Genomic DNA, 12,550 nt, shown 5'->3' with positions numbered 1-12,550 from the left:
ACATGGGAACCATGTACAAATGACAAGTAGTGGCAGTCAAGCATAACACATCACACAAGCAAACCACACATGGCCTCAACAAACACGCAACAACACTCACTGGATGGGGCATCAAAGTCCAGCATCTCTTCCACTCCTTCGACCATTCCTGCTGGTATGAACTCTGCAGCGACTGACTCGTGCGAAGTGAGGTCTTCCTCCTCAGGTGGTGGACCACTGCCAGTCGCCAGAGTCATGTTGTAATTAGAGGCACGCTCCGCCTTAGTGCTACGTTTGAGGTCATCCCAATGCTTTTTGCACTCTTGAGTTGTATGCACCTCATGGACTCACATGATCCTCAACTTGCTTCCAGTGAGACATACGATGGGCAGCTGTAGTTTGACAGTTTGGCCCAACTAGCATATCACGGTTGTGGTCCCGCATGTAGTCCACAAGGAAGTCCAGTTCCTGCATGCAGAAAGGCTTCTTCCTCGACGTGCCGGAGGCTGGAGCTGTATCTGGGGTCCCAGCCTCTACTGCAGGTGCAACCTTCCTCCTCTTGGACAGTGGTCTGGACCCTGGCTGGCAAATGCCGCCCTGATCAGTATGGGCTATGGTGCTGGTGGGTTGAACCGAGGGAGTGGCAGGTGGAATGAGGACGGAAGCCCTGACTTGCGTCAGTGGCTGCTGGGTGCCCTGAAATGGACCCTGCGCAGCAACATCCGCTGTGCCAGGGTCATTGATCGGGACTGTCCTGGATGGTAGACTCACAACTGGGGTGGTGTCGGCTGCATCTGCCCATGCACTTGCCAACACCCGGGTGGTTGGGGCACCAGATGACATTACTGCCCCAGGGACACGTTCCTTGGTCAGGGCAGCCCTGCGTGTACCTACGGTGTACCTCCTGACCTCCTGGAACTCTTCCAGGGACTCTTCAGGTGCCAACGCAGCCTGCGCTGGCAGACCCTGAGCCTGGGTGGTGGTGTCCACAGCTGCACCTGCAGCTACCACTCCCCTTTGGCCCGTGGAAGTCGATGAAACGGACTGCCGGGTCACATGGGTGCCAGTGCCAGATGCAAGAACTGCATCTCCTGGAGCCGCAGGGGGTGGTGGTATGACTGCACCAACACGTGGCACAACATCGTGCTGAAGTGGCACGCCCCTGCCTCTTCCCCCTCTGCAGCCACCCTGGACACCCTGGAGTCCCACTACCCCCTGCTCACCCCGGCCACATCCCTGACCATGCCACCACGTGGAGTATGCCCAGCGGAGGTGCCCCTCACCTTTCGTGGCCTCCCAGCAATGGCACAGATGTAGTATTGCCGGCACAGATGTAGTAGTGCCAATGGGAGGTGCACACGACAATTGTCCTGGGCAATTGGGGTAAAGGGGTGGGATACAAGATGTTAACAGCACCCCTGTGCGCCTGCAAGGCTGTATGTGACCCCGGGTCACGCAATGCTCAGGCACCCCAAAACTGCAGTAAAACGTGCATGCAAACACCGGTAGCCCACGTGTGTGGAATTAACCTCCCACAGTACGCGGTGGCACCCAGGGACACGAAAAACACGTACGCGTGGGACACGCAGGCTACTATGACCTCAAAAATGGGTACGCGATACACAGGGGCACCCGCAGTGGGAAAAAATAGCGTGCGCGACTCATCATCAGACTAGCGTGCTAATGAAAAACACACGTAGCCAATACCCCCGCCAAAAGAAGAGATATGTCCTTGATCCGCCGTGAAGTTCTGATGGCGCGCGAAACAACACGAAGTAGTAACACACATGTCGGTCTCCACGAAAGGCACGTACAGCGAACTGCTGGCCCCGCTCACCTTTAACCCGTGCTAGGGAAACGCCCGTACGCGTCACTTCACTTATGCACTTAGGCCCTTTCCTCGGATTACACGCATTCACACGCAGACATGCTGTTTTCTCACATGCTGAATCACTATGAACCTGTGATGAGGGGAACGGCCGCGCATGTTACATCACATACGCGCTTACGCGCTAAGAGCCTTTCCTCGAATTACACGCTGACGTGCAGTTTTTTCACGTGCCTATTCACTCCGTATCAAGCTGGCCACACGACAACACACAGAAGACCACGCTCCTGCCCAGAAGGCTAAATTTCTGCCCCCCAGTGGCCCGCCTGCCTGCTGCCACCATGCCCTGCCATTTGGTGCCTGCACATCTGCCATCTTCAGGGGTCCAGTTGTGTGACCACCCCTGCTGGAACAGAGGACTCCCGACTGGTATTCCATCGCTCCACAGCCCAGCCCCAGGACCCAGTTGCCCACCCACACCTGCCTCGGGGGTTGCCATGTCCGACACAACACCATCTGGCACCAGTGGCACCCCCTAGCTGAGAGACAGAGGGCTCCCAGCTTCACTTCCAATGAAGTTGACATCCTGGTGGAGCAAGTCCTGCGGCATTATGATGCCCTCTTCACACCATCGCGTGCCGACAAGGAAGGACGGAGGAGGATCTGGACGGACATAGTGGGCGCCATCAATGCGGAGGGGATGGCACCCACAACATCAAACACATCCAGAAGCGCTGGGAGGACTACAAGTCCAGGACCCTCAAGAAGGCCCAGCGCCTCTTAGACACAGCGGATGCAGACGGGCGCCAACCAGAAGATGAGGATCCTGGAGCGCATTCGCCCAGTGCTTCACCACCAGATGCTCAGGATGCAGGCCCGTCTGGACTCGAGCTGTAAGTGGCCATGCATTGCTGTGTGAAACAGGGAATGTTGCAGTGTGCTGGTAGTTAGCTACTTGCCTGTATGTGTGACATGGACCATGTATGGATGTGTGTGTGCAGGGACATGATGGTGCTGCATGTGAGTCCAGTCATGCGTGAACCACATGGATGGTGTATGTGTTACAATGCAATGCAACACGCGGAGCAGCATGTGGAATGCACACATGAATGAATGCCTGTCTCTGTTCTTGGAAATGGTTGGGGTGTGAGAGATGGGTGCTGCTGTCATGGACATGTATGGTGTACATATCTGTGTGTATAAGTAGTGTGTGTGTGACTTGTAAACGCCATGGATGCATGACACATGTCCGTGATGATGTGTTGATTCACTGATGCAGCCTAGTCATCCTGGTATCCACTGTGTCTGGGGTGTACGAGGCCAGATGCATGAAACTATGGTGATGTGTGTGCATGTGATCAGTATGACCCATGATGCATGTGAGTTTCAACCCACCATTGTATGTTTCAACAGTCGTTGGACATGTATGGAAATGTTCATTGCATGCACCATGCCTGTTTCTGCATGTGTGTTGCCTGCACTGACCCATTTGTTGTCGAGGGACATGATCGAAGTGAGGTTTGACAGTGCCCCTCATGTGCTATTGCTTCCTGTCTAAGGGACTATTGTACAGTACCCTGATGCTTGTGTTCTATGTCTCCCTCTACACAGCGGCGAGTGAAGAAGAGGGCGGAGACGGCGCTGTGGAGCAAAGCAGCAGGGGTACCTCCACCGACCGGCGATGCAAGGCCCAGTCACCCTCCCAGGAATTACCATAATCCAGGAGCAAGGGGACTGGTGCCGCGTCTGCCAATTCAGCTGCAGCGGAAGGGGCGGGTGAACCCTCACAGGGGCTTGCGACGGCGGAAGATTTTGTGGAGCCATCCAGGTTGGTGGTGTGCACAGAGGAGGCGGCCGCTACTGAGCAGCACATGGGGCCTGGTGGGGGTGGTATCACTGGTGCAAGTGGTGCAGTTCAGGGGCAGGGGCAGGAGGCAGAACAGGTCGCCGTGGAGGGCCTGTGCATGCCACTGTCCCTGACACTGTGACTGCACCACCATGCACCAGCAGGGATGCCCCATCCCAGGCCAGTCCACAGGTAGGGGGGAGGCCCACATCATCTGGCACTCCTCTACCTGCAGACGAGGGAACCTGTGACTGTATGGAGTCCGTCCTGATTGGTGTCACGTTGCGTATGCGTGACATTCGTGATGACGTGCGTGCTTCCTGGGGGGACCACGCACGTCATCACAAAGAGCTGCGTGCCGACGTGGCCCAGTTGGGAGGGGTCATGGTTGGGGGTTTCCTACATGTGTCGGGCACTCTGGTGGTCCTCTCCTCCTCTGTGCAGACTATGCGCCAGTCGTTCTCCATGCCGTCTTCCGGCCCAGATGCCACCAGGGCTCCCTGTGGACCTGCCCCTGACAACGCAGCCAGCCTGGTGGAGATCCCATTCCTGCCACAGTCGGGAGTCGGAGGTCCAGCAGGGGTGGCCACCCCAGCAACTGGACCCCAGCAGATGGAGGATGTGCCGGCATCATCGGGCAGGGCATGTGCACGACGGCGCTTGAGGATTACATCAGCCCGGAGGCCGTCGTGGTGGCAGAGGCAGTTGCGTCTGAGGCAGCAGCAGGCTCAGCGTGGGAGGCATCATGGCTCTGGGCCATCAACACCCTTGGGGCAGGCATCGGCCGAGGGGCAGGAGGACCCCAGACTGGGAGTGTCTTCCGTGTGGCCGCGGTTGGGCCAGCAAATAGATGCAGAGAGGCGGCGGGCGGAGAGGGCACGGCTCAGGATGGTCAGGGTGGAGAACTCCATGTTCCAGGTGTTGAGGCGGGCGGAGGGCCTCGAGTTAACTCGCAGGGAGTTGAGGGATTCCATGGCTGCATCCCTGCGAGACCTCGAGGCCAGGGGACAGGCACGCCTCCGGGACATTGACGTTGAGTTCACTGATGCCCTGGCCCGGAACATCACAAAATGAGCCGTGGGACTGGCCCGCCACCTTTGTAAATAGTTATGTAGGTGTAAGTTTCCTTTCTATTTTTCTTTCATTTGAGGTGCATGGACTATGCCCCACCTTTTTGTATATAGTTATTTGTTAGGTAGGGTTTTTTGTAGGTTTCCTTTGGATTGTTGGGCTCATGGACCCTGGATTTTTACATTGTATATAGTTCTGGAATGGATTTAACTGCATATTTTTGTTTCCCATGGAGCAATGGTTTTCTCTTTTTTTTTGTATTTGGTTTAATGAAGGTACGCTTTGGAACAATTTTACTTTGGATTTAATTGAAATCAACATTGACATTTTTTCATTCATTTTGGAAATTCAGGCTTTTATTTCTTATTTATTTTCTTGTGTGATTTTCTTTCGTTCCTTATATTTTGTATATAATACATTTTTATTTCATACTTCATTTGTGTGGTATTCTCTCATTGGTTTCGTGCATGTCACGATGTGGGTTTTCTCATTCATGTGTGGCCATTGTGTGTGTCTGACGGACATGTATTAATTGGCATCCTTGTCATTTGGGATCTATCATGACATGGGGATTTCAATGTGGCGAGGATGGAAGGCTTGGTTGGGCGTTTGGACTGGGGTGGCGTGGGGTGGGATTTGGGTGACCATAAGGGCCATGAGTCTGGATCGTGAGGTCATGTTGGGTGGGGGACATGAATCAGGGCCTGCTGGCAGGTGCCCGTCACTGGGGATGGGGGGACATGAGTCTGGGCCTGCTGGCAGGTGCCCGTCACTGGGGGTGGGGTGCGGGGACATGAGTCAGGGCCTGCTGGCAGGTGCCCATCACTGGGGGTCTGGTGGGGAGACCTGAGTCGGGGCCTACTGGCAGGTGCCTGTCACTGGGGGTGGGGTGGGGGGACATGAGTCGGGGCCTGTTGGCAGGTGCTCATCACTGGGGGTGGTGTGGGGGGGCATGAGTCGGGGCTCCCAGGTGCATGGTGCAATGCGGGCTGCCTGCGTGGGCATAGGGAGGGGGGTAGGGACACACCAGGGAGGGCCCACACTTCCAAAACGCATGTAAAACTGCCTGCGCACCTCTCAGAATATATGTACCCCTCTCGCACTAGCGAAAACACGTGTAAACCTCCCTGCGCACACCTTAGAATACACATAGCCCTCTCACGCTAGCGAAAACGCGTGTTAAACTCCCCACGCACCCCTCAGAATACACGTACCCCTCTCGCACTAGCAAAAACACGTGTAAAACTCCCCACGCACCTCTCAGAATACACGTACCCCTCTCACGCTAGCGAAAACGCGTGTAAAACTCCCCGCGCACCTCTCAGAATACACATACCCCTCTCGCACTTGCGAAAATGCATGTAAAACTCCCCGTGCACCACTCATAATACACGTACCCCTCTCTCGCTAGCGTAAACGCATGTTAAACTCCCCACGCACCCCTCAGAATACACGTACCCCTCTCTCGCTAGCGTAAACGTGTGTTAAACTCCCACACACCCCTCAGAATACACGTACCCCTCTCGTGCTAGCGAAAATGTGTGTAAAACTCCCTGCGCACCCCTCAGAATACATGCATGCAGCCCATACACCCTCCCCATACCCCACAGGCAACCCAGCACCGCAGTGCATGCCCCACAGGAAGCCCACACCACAGGGGGTACTTTTCCCACACATTTTTGCCAGCGCGAGAGGGGTCTGTGTGTTCTGAGGGGTGCGCAGGGAATTTTACACACATTTTTGCTAGCACGAGAGGGGTACGTGTATTCTGAGGGGCGCATGGGGAGTTTTACACGCTTTGTCGTGGTTGGGGGCTATATGCTGGTCCAATGGCCTTTGCGCCATGTATTGGATTTGTGCGATGTTTATGGTGCATGGGACGGGGTTGGGCGTAACTGGCGCTGCTGCAGGGTCTCTGCGCCACTCTGCGCCACGGCTGGTTCTGGTTATGGATGTTAAAATCCATTAATATGCTGTGCGCTGAAATGGGTTTTGGCACACGCGGCTGGAGCAGACTGCCACACGCGCACACTGCGCGCCAGCCGTATGCGCCACTTGCGCGCCGAATTCTATGAATTACCCCGTAAGGCTCTTTACAGGCTGGTGATGTTTTTGGGACATTTGGAGCTCTGTGACAAATGTATTGGGCCACTAACCTTTTATGGACTTTAGGGGGTCTAGGATGCATGTAAACCCCTTTTTGGGGCTTCCAAAGGTTTCTATATTTTTGGAGTCCTCAGATGTGTTTTAAGGCCCTTTTTGGCCTGCTAAAATTTTCTGGACCCTCAGGGGGTGTAGGATGCATTTTTCGGGGCAAAAATATTCTTGGGAATTTCAGGCATCTAGGATGCGGATTAAGGCTCTTTACAGGCTGGCAATGTTTTTGGGACATTTGGAGCTCTGTGACAAATGTATTGGGCCACTAACGTTTTATGGACTTTAGGGGGTCTAGTATGCATGGAAACCCCTTTTTTGGGCCTCCAAAGTTTTCTAGATTTTTGGAGTCCTAAGATGTGTTTTAAGGCCCTTTTTGGCCTGCCAACATTTTCTGGACCTTCAGAGTGTAGGATGCTTTTTTCAGGCCAAAAAATTTTGGGGAATTTCAGGGGTCTAGGGGCTGCCAACATTTTCTGTACTTTCAGGGGTGTAAGATGCATTTTTGGGCAAAAAATGTTTTTGAGAATTTCAGGGGTCTAGGATGCAGCTAAGGCAGTTTGTAGGCTGCCAATATTTTTGGGACATTCTGAGCTCTGTGACAGAGTTTTTGAGCCATCAACATTTTCTGGACTTCAAGGGGTCTCGGATGCATGTAAACCCCTTTTCGGACCTCCAAAGTTTTCTAGATTATTGGAGAACCAAGGTGCGTTTTGAGGCCTTTTTTGGGCTGCCAGCATTTTTTGGACCTTCAGGGGGTGTACAACACTTTTTTTGGGCTGGAAATATTTTTGGGAATTTCAGGCGTCTAGGATGCAGTTTAGGCCTTTTTCAGGCTGCCGATATTTTTGGGACATTCGGAGCTCTGTGACACATTTTTTGGGCCACCAACATTATCCAGACTTTATGGGGTCTAGGATGCATTCCCTTTTTTCAGACCTCCAAAGTTTTGTATATTTTTGTAGGCCTGAGAAGCATTTTAAGGCCTTTTTTGGGATGCCAACATTTTCTGGACTTTCACGGGTCGACTACTTCCACTACCACTCCTACCACACCCTCCACTGATACTGCTACAACAACATGTATTTTGTTTTTCTTCTGTTTTTATGCCGGGATTACTCTTGGTTAGAGGAAAGCAACTAGAATGTTGCTGGTACTTTCTTAGTGCCTCTGTGCAGGGCCTCCTTGTCCAAGTACCATGCAATCCGGTTACTGGTGCCAGGTTGCATGAATATCTCAGTTGTTCTGCCACAAATACCGTTAGAGGGATAGTTAAGGGTAGTCTCTCTTGGTCACGTCCTGCGTCAACCAGCGGAATGGTGCTTGTTGTCAGAAAACCAGTGACGGTGTCCTTGGAATCATCACAGAGGTTAGTGAGAGTGGATTGGTGGGCAGTAGAGCAAGGGTACTCAAACAGGGATGTGGGAGACTCCAAAGCAAAAACCAGACACACCAACATGGTATTTCCTTTTTTTTTTTGATCTTCTAGGCAACAGTAGTAAGCTCATTCCAACCAAACTCAGCATACCCCAGTTTGGGGATTGATAACTCTGCCATGGACTGAGGTGACAACCTCAATAATCCAGGACCCAAAGATGATGTGAAGCCAGCAAGAAAGCAGGAAGACCAACAAGAAGTACTGCAAACCAAGCACTGACTTTGTTCTGTTGTGCCAAGCTGCCGAGATGGACCAGGAAGCAGGATTCACAAGGGGATATTTGTGATATATTTTCCTTTTCAAGAAACACTGATGTGGTCAGCCACCAAGGATGGTAAAGTGGGGGAATGGGCTGATCCTATTCATGAGCAATCCTGATCATTTTTGAGCACACCGTTATTTTGCATACCAGTTATTACATTGAACCTCCTCTGTATTGATCCCAAAATTAATCTAAGTTGAAAGAGATCTGTCTGTCTGGCCTATGAGGTATCCATGTCTGCTTTGTGGCATATATGTCAGAATTGGGATCAATTGGCCTAGATAACAATAATAATCTCCTTTTTTATAGCGCTTTAATCTAAAGCACTTTACATAGGACATATTTACATACATTACTATTATTACCCAATCGAAATTGGTTGGCCATCCAATGCTGGAAGTCCTTCTGGGTGGCAAGGTGTGATTAGTGGGCATGAGTTTCACTTTGGGGGTCAGGGAGAAATTTGGATGAGAATCTCAACTTCACTTCCTACCTAAGAGCCTCCCTACACCTGAGTCTATTCCATGCAAAACCATTGCCTCACCTTATGTGTCAAGCTCAGAGGATGACATATTTTTCCACAATCAATGAGGCCCTGACACTGGTGAGACTGAATCAACAGCTTGTACATGGAGACCAAAGAAGAAGTTGAGAAGGAGACCTTTTAAGAAGGACCATGGAAAAGCCAAGACAAACCCCTGTAAAGCCTCAGATGCCACAGGAACCAGAATGCAGACTGGAGAGTGGCAAGTCCTGCAAAGCAGAGGCAGTATCACAAAAGACATCGCAATGAGAACACACTTGTCTTTTGACATGGATAGGACAGTGGACAGTGTCAAGGTTCATAGTTATCTGGTTGGATACTGGACTATAAAAGATTTGGGGATTCTCTGAAGCCAGCTCCAGCTATGTCCTGAATATTCCTACACTCACTCAGATCCTGCCAGGCAGTTGAAAGAATATGTTTCTTTAGGCCAAGGTGGGGAACAAGTACCTTATCATGGTCTAAGTATCCACTCAGAACCCTGCTACCTTGGAGAGAATTCTGGAGAATTTGATTACCACTAGGAAGCTAGGGATTGGAACCAGGCTACCTCCTCATCTGAACATTTACAGGTGTAGTACAACATACATGAAACAGACAGTAGTACTTGAGATCTGTGTTAACATTCAGTAGAAGATCACAACCTTGTTATGGTGTAAAACATACTTTATTACAATAAAGGGAGTAGCATCCTTTTAGAGTTTACATACAAAAAACTTAAAAGCCCATGTTTTCCATTATATTATATCATCATATAATGTAACTGTCTCATAGCCATAGACAGTGTGAGGGTTGATACAAGGTGACTGAGAGTGCAGTGCTTATGGAGATGCACCTATCGAGTCGACACTTTTTTGTGTTTCCAGCTTAGAACAAAAAACGTGGTATTGGTGTAGTTGTGCTCTGAAGCTTTCCTCAGGACTGGGTTGGGCAATATGGTATTGGTTAATCTTCCATGTGTCAACAAAGGACCAATCTCTCTGTAGAAAAAATATAAAATATAAAAGTGTACATTAAAAATGTGTCTACAAACAAGAATAATTCTTGTCATGTCTGTGTAACATAACATGCCTGTTTCCTCAATTTGTGTGTCTTGGGATTGGGTGAGTCTGTAAATGTCGTGCTTCCATTGCCAGATATGGTGAGAGCTGCTCGGCTCTGCTTGCAGTCATTTGTTGGTAATCTGCAAACATGAACAAAATATTGTTCTATGGTCTGTCTTTGTAAAGGACGGGTATGCTTAATATTAAGCAAAAGGGCTGTGAGCCCGTGCTTTTAAGTGGTGCCTAGTTCGGTAACCAACGTGTGTGTTGCGGACCTTAGCTGGTGGTCTGCAACCTAGATGAACCGATGCACGGTTTGTCTGTGAGGAGGACAGTGAGTTTGGCCATAAGCTAAAAAGGGGGCGGCAAGCCCGTGTTGTGGATTGCAGAGAAAAAGGTGCCGTCTCAGATACGTGAGGGGAAACTGAAGCGGATTCAGTTTGTGTGCCCGCCTTACACTGTTGGTGCCTGGGGGCTGCTCGTCCTTGCTGACGGTGTATCCTACCTTGTCTCCTTCGTCGGCTGCCTCTGAGTGAGCGGTGTTCCCTGGAGACCCCCGTGAGTCCTCTGCACATGCGCATTGGTGTGTAGAGGCTACGTGAGGGAACTATGAATCTAAATAGTGTGCGCTGGTTACTATGTGACCAGACAGAGCACTACTCTATGTGCATGCCTGTATGAGTATGGCAGCTACTAAACGGGGACCTCTGTTGCATTCTACTCGGGGAGCCACACGATATGCTTAGGGGGCAATTGTTGACCAGTTACACAGTAAAACCATACAGTCTAGTATTATACATGTATGCTTGTTTGTTTACAAAGTTTTTCTATACGATTATTCAGCCGAGTGCATGGTGATTACATAGATACATTACCAAGCTGAGTATTGTACAAGCTCATTGCTACTTGCATTTACACAAGTATGAACATTTGATACGCCTGGTATATACATGACTGTGGATGTGTATATTGACCTTGTCTATACCTATCAGGGCATAGAACGCTTGTACAATACACAGATTAGCAATGTATGTATGAAATCATAATGTACCCGGCAGTAAAATCGTCTATATACACATCCTCAGTCATGTATATACCAGACGGATCAAATGTTCATACTTGTGTAAATGCCAGTAATGAAATGCGCGCTTGTACTATACTCAGCTTGGTAATGTATCTACGTAATCACAATGCATAACACCCCCCATTGTGAAAATGCTATAATATGTTAGTGATTTGCTTATGATATGCTACATAATCTGTGCTCTAAGGGTGGTCCCTTCAGAGCACTGAGTGCCAACTGCCCGCATTTGTCCTTCTGTATTTTACTGCTTCTCCGCTGATACATTTTTCTGAATGCTGTTTCTTTTCTATCTAATACAAGAAGCTTGTTTTTATCCATCAGTACGGTGTCTCGTCTCCTTATTGCTGCAAGCGGAGGCTGATGCCGAGGCGACCCTTGGGACTGGGCAAACCATGGCGACCACAGAATGGTGCTGTGACTTTTTCTTTTTTTGCTTTGCTCTTTCTGTCACATTCATCACATTTTCAGTGTATGTCAAGCTTCTAGTGGTTGTTGTCATAGGTGTGGATTTGCTGGCTCCAGTGTAGAGCTCAAATTGAGTCTTCATGAGTGAATTAGTGCAGCAGGCTTTCCTGTACGTAGGTATTTTTGGTGCCACCAGTGATGGACCCATATGGTTACAAGTATGCGTACATTGGTCTTGATAGTCAAGTTAAAAACTGTTAGATTTCCCACCCATGGTATGTTGTCACAGCAGCACTCTGCAGACATGGAAGCAATGGCAGGGTGCCTGCCACAGCCCACGTCAAAGCCAACGTTTTCGCCAAACATAAAATAATGATAAAGGAAGCACTGAACTACAGATTGCAGTCCTTCTGTATTTCTATTCGGTAGTTTTAATCTGGGTATCGTAGTTCACTGACTCCCGCTCTTCTCTCAATGGAGATCTGCACATTTTAGAGCGCCTTTCTTGCAAACAGCTTGTGTGTGTTGCAACTGCCTATTTGTCATATTCTGTTAAAAATGCTTCTGCTTCTGCTGCTGATGTTAATTATTTTAATCACACTTTTTGCCAGTGATGTTTTGATTTCTATTTTTCTTTTTTTGTTTGTCATGTTAAGTTTAACCATTTATGTTGTTGTTCATTTTGCTTCTCCTACTATTTGAAGGTGAGGTTTTGATCCTCACTGCGTTCCTCTGTGATTGAGGCCTACGGTCCCCGTGTGACGTCATGGTCTATTTCTGATGTTTGCAAAGACAGGGGACAAGTTGCTGCCCCCAGATTGAGTGAGTTTGTAATTCATCACCGCCACAGGTACCACGATTTTGGACCCTGGTTGGTGGTTTCATTGGGAGTGCAT

Source organism: Ambystoma mexicanum, chromosome 5q (genome assembly GCF_040938575.1).
Source record: "Ambystoma mexicanum isolate Mex_15411 chromosome 5q, UKY_AmexF1_1, whole genome shotgun sequence".
NCBI lineage: Eukaryota > Metazoa > Chordata > Amphibia > Caudata > Ambystomatidae > Ambystoma > Ambystoma mexicanum.
The sequence above is the reverse complement of the archived record's forward strand: the minus strand, read 5'-3'. Positions refer to the sequence as shown.